We start from the raw sequence: 16,493 nt of genomic DNA, 5'->3' as shown, positions 1-16,493 counted from the left end.
GTAAACAGGCACTGGTATCGCCTTCAGAAATATATAGACTTCATTTGAATCTTTTAATCATTGGCAATTGTAAAATAGGTAAACCTTTCCTTATGCTTTTGGCAAAGAATAATTGACAATTCAAATAGAAGCTGTGGTTCTCAAAGCAAACAAGAAAATTATATAATCTGTGTAGGTTTAATATATAAGGCTGCAGGATATAATTATTTAAGAAGAAAACAATCCCCTAAGCCATTTTATCTAACTTTTTTTTTTTTTAATGTTTTGGTTCATGCTAATATTAATTTTATAAACAACTCTTATTCTGGTTTACTCCTCCCAGTAAAGAGTTGCCTTTGGATTTGCCCTCACATCTGCGCTTACCAGAGAAACAGATGCTCCACTTTTAAGGGTCAGAGTTTGGCCCTTTCCCACCTATCACTGAAGCAAAAAGAAATGGGGTTCTGAAGCAATGGTGGCAGCTTTCCAATGGCTGACCTGTACTTTTACATTTAAAGTAAGCAGGTGGCATCAATGGGCTGTCTAATGACTAACAAGATAAGAGTGCAATTGATCTTTTTATTAACCCGTTTCCCCAGGTGGGTGGCAGCCTGCTCCTCCCTCCTGGGTTCAGTTACATTGCTCAGTTCCAGGAATCATTTCAGACCCTTTCACTTTTTTTGTCTGAGCTGATACTTAGAGTACAGAGGCCCAAACACTGACCTTCCTTCTTCCTAAATTCTTTCAGCTTCTCATCTACAGTTTGGTAACTGCATTCATACTTTGAACCTGATACAAAATAATGTTTATTGTACCTTCTAATCAATCTTCAATCCTGTTGATATTTTTTTTGTGTGCAGAATTTGAATTTGGGGTTTGTCTTCCTTCTAGGTCACAGAGCACTTACTCTAAACCTCATGACTAGTTCTGAAGACCATGGAGCCTACATAGATTCATAAGGTAACTGATTAATTTACAAACAAGACTTAATGTATGAATTCAAATATTCTATAAAGGTGATGTGTGTGCTCTATTGGTGATTGTCTAAGTTATACCATTGGAGGATAGAATAATAATCCTGGTTATTGCTAGAGAAAAGTATGCAGATTCCCTCTACCTATGAACCAGGTTATTTGCTGAAAATCAAGTTGGTCACTGATAAGTTTTCTTTTAAAAAATAAATTTTCATAACACATGACATGTAAGATATTAGTACACTGAACTACAATTAAAAAAAATTCTTATATATCTTTTGAAATCAGTAGTATGCTTGTTTCTCCTGCGAATGAATGCACAGTTTGCTTAAGTCATGGAGTATCAAAGCAGGTTTAAAATTTTTATGTTATTCTTTATTAACTTCCTAATAAGGCTTTGATTTTCTTCTCGACCTACACAGAATATTTTTTTCAGTGTATTTAATACTGTACTAACTTTTTGTCTCATCTCTGGTGGAACATATTCAATATAAAAACATTGAGCTAATTTAGATATAGAATTATACAGCACATTAATAATAGTTTCAATGTTATCGATTTCATTACCAGTTTGTCCTAGCGGTAAGAGCTGGGATTCATACATTTTAGTTAGTTTATGTTCTGCTGCAGCGGCGAGACCAATGCTTCATCTTGGGTGATCTTTAGAGGCTCAAATGTCCTCTCTAGATTCTTCATTGAGGTTGTCCCCAAGAGGTACCTGTTGTACCTGTGAATGGATATCTGATTTTTTTTTTGAAAATGTCATCATTATTCAAAATCTGAGGGTGTTTTCCAAAACTTGGTCCTTCCAGCTTTTCTGCTTCAAATCCACCAGAGAGCTGAGGGACAGCTTCTGGTTCTGTGTCACTGGTTGCTTGTGAAGTGGTGGTAGGTGACGCATATGAGGTGGTAGGTGATGTACGTGGACTCCTATGCGGGGTGTGCCCTTTGGTTGTTTGATGATGCATGGAGGGGATTGTAATCATTGCAGTGAAATGAAATATAATAGGATGAATGTAAAGCTGGTGTTCTCCCATGTAAATTATCACATAATTCACAATAAAAACTTGAAAAATAATAAAATAAAAAATAAAGTGTTCTTGTGATCCTAAGAAGGTCTTGCCCTGGAGTATGCCTGCATTTCACAGATCTCATAGTCAAGAGGAGATTAGAACTCTCATTTTCACAATTATTAGGATGTATCCTTTGTAGAAATAGAAATACTCCTAGAGTGGCACTCAACCGCAAAGTTAATTTGAACCACAAGGTGACTGTTCAAACCCACTAGCCACTTCTTGGAAACCCTGTAAAGAGTCGACTTGACAACACTTAACAACGACAACATTGAACCGGAGTCCTGGTGCGGTGCTGTAGGCTGAGCACTGGAATGCTAACTGCAAGCTCAATGGTTCAAACCCACCAGGGTCACTATGAGTCAGAACAGAATCTATGATTATGATTAACAACAACAAAGTGCTATTATTTTTCCTTCTTACCTTGTTTGACTTTCTCAGTTTTCTTTTAACCCACAAATTAAGTGATTGCGGGAATTATTAAGAGAACCAAATTCCCAATCTCCCTTTAGTAGTCTCTCTCCTAAAAATAATGTATTACACCTTTCATGTAAATGCCAAGAAGGATAATAATTGGCATCCCATTGCCCTTTGAATGGGTCCCTGCTAGCCCTAGGTGGGGTCACATGTAAAGTGACCTGAGAGCATGGTGCCTGCCAGCTCATCCTACAGTGCAGTGGGAGAATCAATTAGAAGGCTTGTCTCCATTTCGGAAACATGCAAACATCAATTGGCACAGATTTTCAGGAAGCAGAATAAAAAGGAACCAACAAAACAAAAAGCCTTTCATGGATAGGGATGGAGTCACCATTCTCCAAATCACAAGTGGATGATTATGATCACCATTAGAGCTTAATGAGCCTATATATGGCTAATGACTTCATCTCTCCAGTAGATTTGCCAATAACCCATGTTTCTACTGGCATTCATCCTTCTCTTCTAAGAAACGTAACGACGATGCTAATTGGTCAGAAGAGAACAAGTCATTGAATTTCCCTCTCCTCCACCAATAAAAGCATATTTCTCAATTTCACAGTCTTCTTTTGTTTTGTTTCAGAACCGAAGGTAACATTAGAGAAAATAAAATACCACTAGTGCATGGTTATCACTATCTATATAAAAAGATAAATTTAAAGATAGACATGTGAAATAGCTTCCAACACAAAAAACCACATATTTTAATTAATCTAGACACTTGATAAAAATACTGTCTTTTATTATGCCTATATTTTTATTTTGCACAGTGGCTTTGCATGATAAGCACTGGACTGCTAACCACAAATTTGGTGGTTCAAGCCCACCAGCAGCTCCAAAGGAAAAAGATGGGGCTTTCTGCTCCTATAAAGATTTACAGCCTTGGAAGCCCTATACAGGGTCACTATGAGTTGGAATTGATTTGAGGGCACTTAACAACAACATATTTTTAATTTAATAATCCAACTGTATAGAATGGTATTTATAAGATGTAAAAAACTATCTGGTGAGCTAAATAAAAACTATTGATTAGAATAAGAAAATTATACCTTGACTTAGTTATCTTGAGCTGCTAGAGCAGAAATACCACAAGTGGATGGTTTTAACAAAAGAAATTAATTCTCTCACAATTTAGGAGTCTAGCAGTCTGAATTCAGAACAGTGGTTCTAGGTGAAGGCTTTTCTCTGTTGGGTCCGGACGAAGGTCTTTGTTTACTAAAACATCTGTGGGCCTGGAATTCCTTGAAGATCTACAGTATGTCTTGGCCTCAATCTTCCTCTGCTTGATTCTCTCTCCTTTTATTGCTTATAAGATAAAAGATGGTGCAGGCCACATACCAGAGAGCTCCTCTTACTCAGGGTTGTGATGTGTAAGGGTGGTAAATCCCACCCTAATACCTTTACAACTGATTGGTTGATCACATCAGATCACATCACAAATGATGATTACATTATTACATAAATGCCAACCCATTGAGAATCATGGTCCAGCCAAGTTGACACGTATTTTGTGGGGCTACAATTCAATCCATGGCAGATCTAAAGTTAAATCTTTAAAAATTAACCATACTACCCATTGCTATTGAGTCAATTCTGATGCAGCACAACCTTCTAGAACAGAAAAGAACTACTCCTTAGGGTTTCCAAGACTAAATCTCTATGGGAGCAGTTTACCTTATCTTTCTACCAAGGAGTTTTTTATGGATTTGAATCTGTGACCTCTCGGTTAACAGCTAAATGCTTAACCCAAGTAACCATACCATAACAATATTATTCAACAGTGAAGTTTACTGTTGAAATCAATCAAAGGATTAGCTTTTATAAGGCAGAAATAATGATATCTTCTGAAGACGGAGCAGGTATTAATAATGAGTTATTTACTGAAAAAGATAAGTGTTTTTGTTAAAATAATATATACCATTTCCATCATGATTCTTACTCCAATTTTGGTGTGAATATTTCTTTCATTGTTTTGATTTCAAAATATAACCAATTACACATGTTGTTGTGGTTGTTAAGTACCATTAAATTGGTTCTGACTCATAGCCACCCTGTACAGAGTTTGAACTGCCAACCTTGCAGTTAACAGTCCAGTTGCTTATTCTATAATATATGATCAGGGTGCTGTATCATTTTGAAAGAAAGTCAAATAATATTTAAAGTAGAAGGAATAATTTTAGATATTAAAACAATGCTTTAATGTAATACTTCAGAAATTTTCAATTGTTTTATGTTAAAATATTCCAGAATAATTTTTCTGGGGTCTTTGTGCTATATTTAAATCTTGATTGGTATGGTAATGTAAGAAATATGAATGAATAATGTCTACTCCTTGTAACCAGAATTTCAGGAAAGTGTCATGGTTAAAAATACACAGCTGGAATAGCATTCCTGGGTTGTAGTCCCAAATCTGCACCTGAACTCTATGATTGTAGTAATTAGTTTCTATTATTATAAAGATTCAATATATCAATTTAAAGAAATGGACAAAGGAGCCTCAAAAAATAAAACTTGGTTTGAAAATAAAAGAAACACTTCCAAGAAACTAAAATGTTTAACAAATTATAACTAATGCACCAAATCCAGAGTCTGCTACCAACATGTCTTTAGAGCTTTTCTCCTACTCTTCTTGCCCCACTGACCCAATCATTTCAAGAATGAAATGCAAGAATGAAATGATTTATTTAAAATGGATTCTCATCATATACACTGAAAATTGGTAAATCATAAGAAAATGTGAGCTAAATTTACTCTTTGATTTCACCCTTTAAGTGTTTACAGACTTTTAAAAAGTAATTTGACTAAATTTATAAGGTGTCTATAATGTGTCCAAAGCAATTTCAGAAAGTCTATATAAAAAGATTGAAAGGTATGGCCCTTGCCTCTGTAATTTATTTGTAGAGGGAAAAAATCTGTATATACAAAATAAATATAAATGAGGGAGGAATAAAAACATGTACAAGTGTTCAAATCAGTATTTAAAATATGACTTTTATACAAGTTCTGATGGAAGAGATCAAAGATGGGGATTTAAAGTTTGGATAGATAATATTTCTCTGAGTTAAATAACCAGTGGTACTAAGAATTTATATTCTACAGGGACTATGTAATAAATTATTTGATCCCTAAAAGTAAGGCAAAGGACTAGTTGGTGAGGCTGGGTAATTCATCATGAGACCAGGTAAATGCTAGCAAGCACACTTTTCACATTCTTCTATGCCCAAGGAAAGCATGAGTATGCAGTCCATCAACAACTCAAGATTAGCTGGAGTTTTCCTCCTTAGATATTAACAGTGAAGATTCCAGGAAGAGTGGAAAGAACATGTTCTCCTCAGGGAAAACTACAGCTATTATAGCTGAATAAGCCTTTAAGACCCAAATGTTAACATGAGTAACCCATCTCTTTGAAATAGATATCTATAATCTGTCTCATTAAGCATGCTGTGGTTATTTGCTGTCAAGTTCAGCTCATGGTGACACTACATATGATGGAACAAAAACCGACCAGTCCTACACCATCCCCAAGATTGGTTGTAGATTGAACTGTTGTAATTCATAGGATATTTGTTGTTTTAATTTGTTTTGTTATTCTTAAGACTGACTGTACACAGCAAAACATATGCCAATTCCACAGCTTCCACAAGTATAATTCAGTGACCTTGAGTTGTGTAAATATTCTCACCCTTCTTTTTGGAGTTGTTTCTCTTCCATTAATATATATTCACTGCTTCTTAAGTTTTCTATCTAATCTTTTGATTAACTATTGTCAGCGATGCTCAAGGAAGGCGTTCTTTACTAGTAAGCTAGGATTTTGTTAGAGGATTTTTGGAAGAATATCTCCAGGCCTTTTTTCCAATGTTCATTTGCGTGAACTTCAATCTCCAGTTTTTCAGTTAGCAGCTCTGTGAGTTAACTATTTTCACTATATAGAAACATCTTTCATCAGATATCGACATTCATTTAATTCATATTCCTTACTGGTAATGGAGTCCTGGTATGGTGCTGTGTGTTAATATGCTATACTGCACAAGTTGGTTTGAACAGCAGGGTTGGTGGTTCAAGCTCATGAGATGCTCCTAGGAAACCCTGTACAGGTCGCTGTGGGTCAGAACTGACTTGATGGAACTTAACAACAACAACAACTGACCCTGGTAGCATAGTAGATTACACATTGGCCTGCTAACCAAGGTCAGCAGTTTCAGTATACCAGGTGCTCTGTGGTAGAAAGATGAGACTTTCTCCTTCCATAAAGATTTATAGCCTTGGAACCCCTAGACAGGATCACTGTGAGTCAGAACTGATCAGAAGGCCCACAACAGACACCAGCATCAACATTGGCCCATCAGAATATTTTCTTGGAATTTCTGGTCAGCCCCAGTTACAAAAACTTGCATCATTGATCTCAACAGAGAGAGGTTTTAGAGGTCAGATTAGTCCATTTCAAACCTAATTTCTTGCTACTTAACAAAAAAAGTAAGATCATTCTCATATTAACATTCCAAAAGTTGAATTTTCTTATTAATAACCCAAAGGGAATTTAAAATTATTTTTCAAGAAATTAAAAGTTGCATTGTGCTGTAAAGTAAATTGTAAGTATGCGGATGAGAGTGATAATTATAACTGCCAGTTGTTGGGAATTACGGCGCTACAAGGTCGGTTTGAACAAGTTTGGTGGTCAAGCTCATCAGCTGCTCCTTGGAAACCCTATACAGCACTTCACAACAACAACAATTTGTTATATGCTTTATTTCATAATTGTTATTTAATTATCACAAAAATTATATTTGGAATAAGAAGTCTCAGGTTTAAAGATAAAGAATGAGGCCCAGAAATTTAATATGATTACGTTTAACCAATAAACAAGTTGCACAGCCTGGATTTGAACTCATATCTCTCTGAAGCCAAAGGCCAGCCTCTTTCCATTATGTACACAATCTTTCAGACAGTGCTACCTCACAGGCTAATGGTGTTTTAGTTAGATACTCAGGTACACCAGCAAGATGACTGAGTTGACAGTTTTATTGCATGTATGTACATTAACATCAACCAATACTTATTCTTTAGTCCCATGAAGTCAATGAGTGTTTTGTAAGCAGATGGACTACAGATTCAGGAAAAAAAAAAAAAAAAAAAAAATCAATGAATATTTGAGTAAGCAAGTGAATTATGAAGAGTAAAAGCATTATATGTGCTTTTTTCTTGGAAGTAAAGAGAAAGCCATAATATTAATAAAACAGACCCAATGCTAATGACTTAGAGTCCCTCAAAGTAGAAATCAAACTGCCTATAAGTTAGGTCTGACTATAAGTTAGGTAGATTTTTCTGATGCCACAAACACACTTCCCAACACAGTCTCTTAATTTTTGACATTCAAATTCTACATTTCTGCTCATGGTTTACTTTCAAATTCAAGGCCAGTTTACTTTCTAAGCTCTTCTCATTCATTATTCACTTTCAATATAAAACTTGCTTTGCATTGTTTTCATTATTCCTCATGTTTCTACACACTTTTTTTCTTTCAAATTTTATTTTGTTGTTATTGAGAATATACCCAGCACACACACTAGTTCAAGAGTGTCTACATGTACAATTTAGTGACATTGATTATTTTCTTCAATTTTGTCACCATTCTCACCCTCCTTTTCTCCTTTGTTCCTCCCTCATCAACATAAACTCTCGGCCTCTTAAGGTTATCTAATCTTTTGAGTTGCTGTTGTCAATTTGATCACATTTGTTTTAGATGCTGTGAACCGGCTCCAACTCACAGAGGCCCTATGCACAACAAAAAGAAACACTGCCTCATCCTGTACTATATTCACAATTGAACCTCAACCAATATGTTTGTTATGTTTGAGCCCATTGTTGGTGTCACTGTATCAGTCCACCTCATTGGATAACATGTCTAAAGCACAGGAAACCAAGTCTTGTAATCCTTGCTTCTAAGAAGCATCCTGGTACTTCTTCCAAGATAGAATTGTTTGTTTCATGGTAGCTTCAATAATCTGCTCTAGCCCCATAATTCAAATGTATCCATTTTTCTCTAATCTTCCTTATTCTTCGTCCAGCTTTCAGGAGCATTTATGAAGTGTTTGAAAATATGATAGTTTGGGTCAGGCACACCTTATTCCTCCAAGTGATACTTTTTCTATTTAGCACTTTAAAGAGGTCTTTTGCAGCAGATTTGCCCAATGCCATACGTTGTTGATTGTTTTATTGCTTCTTTCATGAACAATAATTGTGGATCCAAGTAAAATGAAATCCTTGACAACTTCATTCTTTTGTCCATTTATCATGATGTTTATTTTTGTTTTCTTTACATTGAGTTGTAATCTCTGAAGGCTGTATTCCATGTGTTGTTGTTGTTCAGTGTCATCAAGTCAGTTCTGACTCAGTGACCCTGTATAGGGTTTCTGAGACTTTAAATCTTCAAGGGAGCAGAAATTCTCATCTTTCTCCCATGGAGTGTGGCTGACGAGGCCAAACCTCAGACCTTGTGATTTACAGTTCACTGCTTATAATATTCCATATAGATAGTTCTCAAAAGAGCATGATGCTCAAGGCTGACCTTTTTAAATAATTAAGCTAAACTATTGTTCAGTTTTAAAAAGAGTTCAGGTGATATTTTTGGTTTAGAATTGAAAATTTATCTCAGGACAATAATTTCAAGAGTCCATTTACAATCCTCATGGCTCCATGAAATCTGAAGTCTATGAGAATTTGAAATTCTGTTCTACATTTTACAGTTTTGATCAGGATTCTTCTATGGAATGTTTGACAAAATATCCAACAATGATAGCCAGGTACCATCCAGTTATTCATGAAGGTAATTAGCCACAGATTTCGTATTCTCCTCCTAAACTTAACTTTCCTTAATATTCTGATGTTCCATGAGAAAAGAGACTAAAATGCTTTACCTTGGATGGTTACTTGCAAGTTTTAAAACCCCAGATGCTTCCCATTGAACTAGAAGGTATAGAACAAAAACACTAAACATGTTATTAGATCAGTTAATTGGGATGCCCATTAAACTATGTCCCTAAACCTCCAGAACAACCAAATTCCATTAAGTATTTGGTTGTACATACACAGCGTTGGCAGCTACTCCTTTTTGTTATTATAAACATATCTGGACTCCTGGTATGACACTGTGGGTTAATGTGCTGGACTTCAAAGTCAGTTTGAACTGCAAGGTCAGCAGTTCAAGCTTAACAGTTTGAGATCACTGATGCCGCCACTGTGCAAATCCATGTTGTTAGGGTCTTCCTCTTTTTTCTTCAACCCTCCTCTTTAGCAAACATGATATCCTTCTCCAGTGACTGGTCCCTCCTGACAATATGTCCGAACTATGAGAGACAAAGCCTGGCCATCCTGGTTTCCAAGGAACACTCTGGCTGTACTTCTTCCAACACAGATCTATTTGTTCTTGTGACAGTCCATGGTACTTTCAATATTCTCCTCCAACACTATATATCAAATGTATCAATTCTTCTACTGTTTTCCTTATTCAATATCCAACTATCACATGCATATATATACATATACCACACTTATATTCATTCATCTATTCATGAATTCAGGTTGTTTTCACTTTTTGACTATTGTGAATAGTTTTGCAATGAGCATTGATATGCAAGTCTTGGTATCTCTGCTTTCAAGTTGTTTGGGTATATAGCTAAGAGTACAATTGTTGAGTCATGTGGTAGTTCTATTTTTGGTATTCTGACAGACTGCCACACTGTTTTCCATAGCTGCTGTACTATTTTGCATTCCCACTAACCATGGATCAATATTTCAATTTCCTAACATCTTCAACATTTGTGATTTTCTGGGATTTTTGTTTGTTTGTTTGCTTTTACCTTAGCCATTCTAGTGGGAATGAAATTGTATCTCCTTGTGGTTTTAATTTGCATTTTTCTGATGGCTAATGATGCTAGTTATCTTTCCATGTACTTATTGGCCGTTTGCATGCCCTCTTTTATGAAATGTCTACTCAAGTCCTTAACTCATTTTATGATTGGGTTGTCATTTGTTGTTAAGGTAATAAAATTTTATAAATATCTTGGCCACTAGTTCTTGTCAGATATAATACCACCACCACAATAAGAATGGTAATAGTTTTGATATGTATTACAAAATAGCACTCAGGTTCATAGCTAAGGGTTATATAAGTTGGAGGTTAATAACCTGGGAACTACCAAAGATATTACCACTAGTAAAATATATATATTTGACATGGTGAAGTGATTTTAACAGTCAAATTGGATTTTTTGCTCTTGGAAAATATATCAGAATATAAGGAAGAAAATAAAAGATGTTTGTGCCAATACTTCACCCCCAAATCATTGAAAACCTTTTGTTAAATTCCCTTCTAGTGTTTTGTTTTTTTTTTTTTTTTTAAAAAAAACACATTTGGTTGATTTTTAAATTAAAATCTTCCTACACTCCTGGTATGGAGCTATAGCATCAGCACTAGACTATGAACCACAAAGTCATCAGTTCAGACCCACTAGCTGCTTCTTGGATACCCTGTATAGGGTCTCCATGAGTCAAAATCAACTCGATGGCACTTAACAACAACATAGCCACTCCAACTGGAAAAATATGAGGCTGTCTGCTTTCTTAAAGATTTACAGTCCTGGAATAGGATTGCTAAGAGTTAGAATCAATTTGAAGGCCATGGGTTTGATTTGGTTGCCTTAACATGCTTTTAACCTGTTTTCTTTCCTCTAAAATTAGAACACCAGGATCTAGATTCATCCAGCTCCCAATATTCCAAAGAGCTAATTGTTGTTAGGTGCCATTGAATCAGTACTGACTCATAGCAACTTTATGCACAGCAGAAGGAAACACTGCCTAATCCTGGGCCAACCTCACTACTGTTGCCAAGCTTGTGTCCATCGATGCTGCCATTTGGCCAATGCATCTTGCTGGGGGTCTTCCTTTTCCTCGTTGACCTTCCACCTTACCAAATATGATATCCTCCTCCAGCAGCTGGTCCCTCCTGACAATATGTCTGAAGTATGAGAGACAAAGTTTGGCCATCTTGGCCTGCAAGGAGCACTCTGACTATATTTCTTCCAACACAGATCTGTTGGTTCTATGGGCAACCCATGGCACTTGCAATACTCTCCTCCAACACCATAACTCAAAAACATCGATTTTTCTACGGTGTTCCTTATTCCTAATTAACCAGAAGGAAACTTGACCATTGGATGTCTTGCGAAAACATTGACTCATAAAAGCCTAGAAGTTGTCATATTCCTGGGCTTTGTTAATAGTCATAATTAAGATAACCTTCCTAAAAGATCTAGCATGCAACTCCTGGGTAATTCTCTTCCCTGCATCCTATGTGCATTTTCTTTTAATTATAACAATTCTTTTGTTTATAAGTCAAAGCTGCTTCATTTTTATATAAGCTAGGAAAACATATTAATACTAAATTATAAAATAAAACATGGCATTATAAAATAATAGAACTAGCTTTGCAATTTCTAAATTATAGATCTAAGGAACTATTTTATGTTTCTGTAATGTTGTAAGAATCTCTGATTTCTTTCCCCTGACCATGAACCCTTGTCAACTATATAGAAGATGAAGGTTTCTTGTTCAGCTTGTACCATATAGGTATCTTGTCCTTAATTGTTGGTTTTCAGCACACCTGATCAAGACTTCATCACTGAAGTCTTGAACATACCAGAGAGTTTCAAAAAGTTCATGGAAAAACAGAATTAAAGAATGAAATTTTTCCACGAACTTTTTAAAGTCCTCTTGTACATTGTCCAAAATTTTCACTTTCTCCATTTGACTTGCTTACCAAAATTGGGGTTCAAGTTTTTATTATTTAGCCTACCAGGAAGGACATTGCTTTTAGACCATTGCTATATATCTCACTTCTTCCATCTATTAAAAGCAATATTGATTCAATTATTCCACTCAGGTTTAGGCATTAATCAAAATTGATCTATTTACAACCAAATTATAAGGATACCAGCTAACTTCTCTTGTAACCCACCAAAAAAACAACAACAACAACAAAAAAATTAAAATCTTACCCTCACAGTAGAAAGTTTCTTACTCAACATTTTTCTCACAATTCGCCTGCTACAAAATGTTTCCTCATCACCAAGCACACTGTAGCTATTGTTAAATACCATTGAGTCTGTTCTGACCCTTAGTAACCTAACCGACAGTGCCACTCCAGGGTTCTTTGTTGGCAGTAGTGATGGTGTGCTGTGGAGTCAGTTCCATCTGACAGAGATTCTGCATAGGGTTCCTGAGGCTATAAATCTTTACAGGAACTGAAAGCCTCATCATTCTCCCACGGACCGGCTAGTAGTTTCGAACTGCTACCTTAAAGTTAGCAGCCCGACTCATAACCACTAAGCTACCAGAGCTCATTGTTGTTAAGTGCTGTCAGATCAGTTCTAACTCATAGCAACCTGGTATAGGGTTTCCAAAGAATGGCTGGTGGGTTTGAACCATGTCCTTGTGGTTAGCAGTCCATTGCTTATCCTACAGTGCCACACCAGAAGTCCTAGCATTATTGTTGTTGTTTGTTGTTAAGTGCCATTGAGTCAGTTCCGACCCATAACGACCCTGTACAGGGTTTCCGAGGGTGTAAATCTTTACGGGAGTAGAAAGCCTCATCTTTCTCCCGCGGAGCGGCTGGTAGTTTCGAACTGTATTAGAAGTTGTAAATAAATAATATTCTTTGAGGCATCAAAACCTGTCCCCACACAAGCAGAACTACTGACCTGTGAGAGTTAAAGGCTTTTGTAGTTTGAGTAAGATGCAAAGCCTATCATTCTGCGAAAACAGGTTTGTTTCCTTCGTGCTACCGAGGCCTATAAGAATAGCATTTCCTGCAGTTTATATTTTTTTCTCACTCCATATAACTGAGGTTAGATGCTATCCAAGTCAAACCCTGCTTCTATAACGAATGGAAAACTGCTAAGTCTATTCATGAGTCTGCAGTGTAGATTTTATAGACGAAGATAAAGGTGCTAAAGTATCAGCACCACTGAGGACAAGCTTGAGAGTTGAGCATCTACATGAATGGTGAGATTCTCCAGGCAAAAGGGCTTCAAGAGGACAGTCACGTGGTGTGAGGACAATCAAGATGGGACAATATTTTTTAACTCAAAAATTATGCATCAGGGCAGATATTGCCAGTAAGAGGTCTGTGTTTTATTGAAGTCTAAACTAATTCCTCTTGTTTTATGCTACTGAATGGCTCACTTGCTTTGGGGAGCCCCAGGGGGTCAAGGGGAGGGAAACAAATCAAGTCAAAACTGCAAAGACTTATTAAAACTACACAAGGTGTGTCTAGCTCTCAGTGTTATATAATACTATAGGTGAGGGGGTAAAAAAATCTCTGGAAATTCCACCCTGACTGCCTCCCTAACAACTCACAGATGATTAAGTCAAGCTTAGAAACATGCAATATAAATACAGGGTAAAGCAAACTTAATGTGTGATAGCATAAACTAATCATTGTTACATTTTCCTGAAAATTGTATTGGCACCAGCGGGGAAAGTAGATGAAAAACTCCAAGAAAAACAAAGACATCTCTCTGTAAATCATTAAGTTTACTGCATAATGAAGAACCCAGACTTTGTGTTTAGGACTTAATACGCTGTGATTATGAGCATGTCTCTTCGTAACAACTACCATTTTAGAGTACCGAGCGGGGACTCAAATATTTGTCTAGAAAAAGAAGATTTATGACTTTTGCAGCACACAACTGTCATTGTTACCTAGTGCAGTTGTAATAGAAATACCTCAAGTGGGTAGCTTTAACAAACAGAAATGTGCTTTCTCACAGTTTAGAAGACTAGAAGTCTGAATTCAGGGCATTGGTTCTAGATTAAGGCTTTTTCTCTCTTTTGGCTCTCCAGGAAGGTTTTCATCTCTTCAGCTTCTGCTTCCGGGTTTCTTTTAGACTTCCATGTGGCTTACCATCAATCTTCTCTCATCTCTGCTCACTTGCTTGTTCATTTGATTTTTCAAAAGAGATTGCCTCAAGACACCCTACAACGTTCCCATCTCATTAACATAACAAAGACAACCCATTCTCAAATGGGATAATAATAACCACAGGCATAAAGGTTTGTATTTGGGGCACATAATTCAATCCATAACATCAACATAGAGAAAATCGTACCCTACATTAATTCCTGTTTCTATAAATCATTATTTCTGTCATTGTAAATTAAGAAATCTCAAGCACAGAACTCTATTAAATATACAATGGTTTAGTGGACTGGAGACCATGGCAGGTTTGCTTATTTTTTCCTTACCTGCCTGCCAGCAAATGTTATAAAATCATAGGGAATCCACGTCTGTAAAGAAAAGAACAGCTCCTAAGTCATTTGTGACATCATTAGTAACACTGCGATGTCCCTTAAGGACATAACACATAAATGTTCTCATGTCACTTACAATTTTGTCAAGGAGAAAACCAAAATGAACTTGCAAAGTCATGCACCAGCTCAATTTTGGAAAAGGAAAAAAAATCATCCTTTGAAGGAAACAAAATCAATCCCTAGTTCAAATTAAATTTGGACTATTCTGTGAAGCTCCAATTCACAGCTCCAATAACAATCAGTACTTATGGACTTAAGGTGCAGGCAAATAATGTTTCATTTAAAAGAAATTGAATAAGGATTACTGACAGGGAAAGTTTTGATGCTATTTTGTCATTAGTTAAAGTTAAATCATGTCATTATTGGCTCAGTCTTGAACATCTCAATCCTCTTTTTTTTTTTTTTTTTAACTTTGCGTTTTGTTTTTAATGCACTAGGAACCCTTGGCTTGGTTGGGTTGTTTCTTCATCTTATTAAAACCTTGTCATGCAAATATATCATAAGTGTAGCTGAAGACTTCTGTCTCATACAAAATTTAGCTTAGATTCTCCTGGCATGAAATACTTTGTTATGCACAAACCTTCTGTTTGGTTTGCTGACATTCTTCTTAGTGGGCTCTCATGGTGATTCATTATCTTGTGATATAGATTTCCGAGTATCATCTTTGTATTGATTTTTATATCTTTAATAACCACTCCACAGAAGATGGCTCCACTGGTGTCATTGATCGCATCAAAAATTCAAGGCTTACAGAAATACTAGAGGGCTAATTGGTAGCAGAACATTTCAGACTTAATCTTAATGCAGTCTTAATCTTCTGCATTAAACCTACCTGAAAGTTTCCTCTTGGAGTCCACGAGGAGAAGTTTAATGCTTAGCTGAAAAACACCTGGTGAGAGCATGCAGGAGCATTGCAATAAATGGACTACAAACTTGAAAATGCCACAAAGCAAACATTCAGAAATTCAGAGCAGTCCTTTCAACTGGGGCTTTCCACACCTGGAATTTTCTTTGCTTTCCCTTTTCTATTGCCTCTTACTCTACCACATCTGGTTTGTTTGTTTGGAAACAGAAACTGTCTAAGGAAATCCCCCATAAATGTATTCATTCTAAGCCATGTGCCACCTTGGAACTTGACCATTTCCAATTTGAACACAAGGAGGGATTCTGCTGCAGAGATACAAAGTGAATATCATGTCTATGTAACTTATTTTAAAGAACACACTTAAGATTATTGATGTAAAGCCAGCAAATCTAGAAACTCTGGTCTCTATATATGACCCATTCTATCACACTCTATGCCTAGGTGGTACAAATGGCTAATGTGCTCAACTTCTAATTGAAAGTTTGGAAGTTTAAGTCCACCCAAATACGTCTTTGTAAAATTAGCCATTGAAAACCAAATAGAGAAGGATTCCACTCTGACATACGTGGTGTTGCCAAGAGTTGGAAGCCACTCAACGGCTACGGAATTTTGGTTAGCATCGTCTAGTATTCCTCCTTCCAGTACCTGATTTGTGGAACAGTTAGGTCTGCTTTAGTAAATCAGAAAGTTTAACTAGAAGGGAAAATAAATTCTTCCTATATACCTTATGGGAGCATGGTGGCTCTATATGATAAGCACTGG

The 16,493-nt window shown here is 36.3% G+C and overlaps 1 pseudogene; it reads right to left on the bottom strand.

The window, feature by feature from the left end:
- Positions 1 to 1,296: 1,296 nt before the first annotated feature.
- LOC102836865 lies at positions 1,297 to 15,768 on the bottom strand (annotated as a pseudogene).
- Positions 15,769 to 16,493: the final 725 nt, after the last annotated feature.

The sequence above is a fragment of the Chrysochloris asiatica genome, unplaced genomic scaffold (genome assembly GCF_000296735.1).
Source record: "Chrysochloris asiatica unplaced genomic scaffold, ChrAsi1.0 scaffold00002, whole genome shotgun sequence".
Classification (NCBI taxonomy): Eukaryota; Metazoa; Chordata; class Mammalia; order Afrosoricida; family Chrysochloridae; genus Chrysochloris; species Chrysochloris asiatica.
The sequence above is the reverse complement of the archived record's forward strand: the minus strand, read 5'-3'. Positions and strand labels throughout refer to the sequence as shown.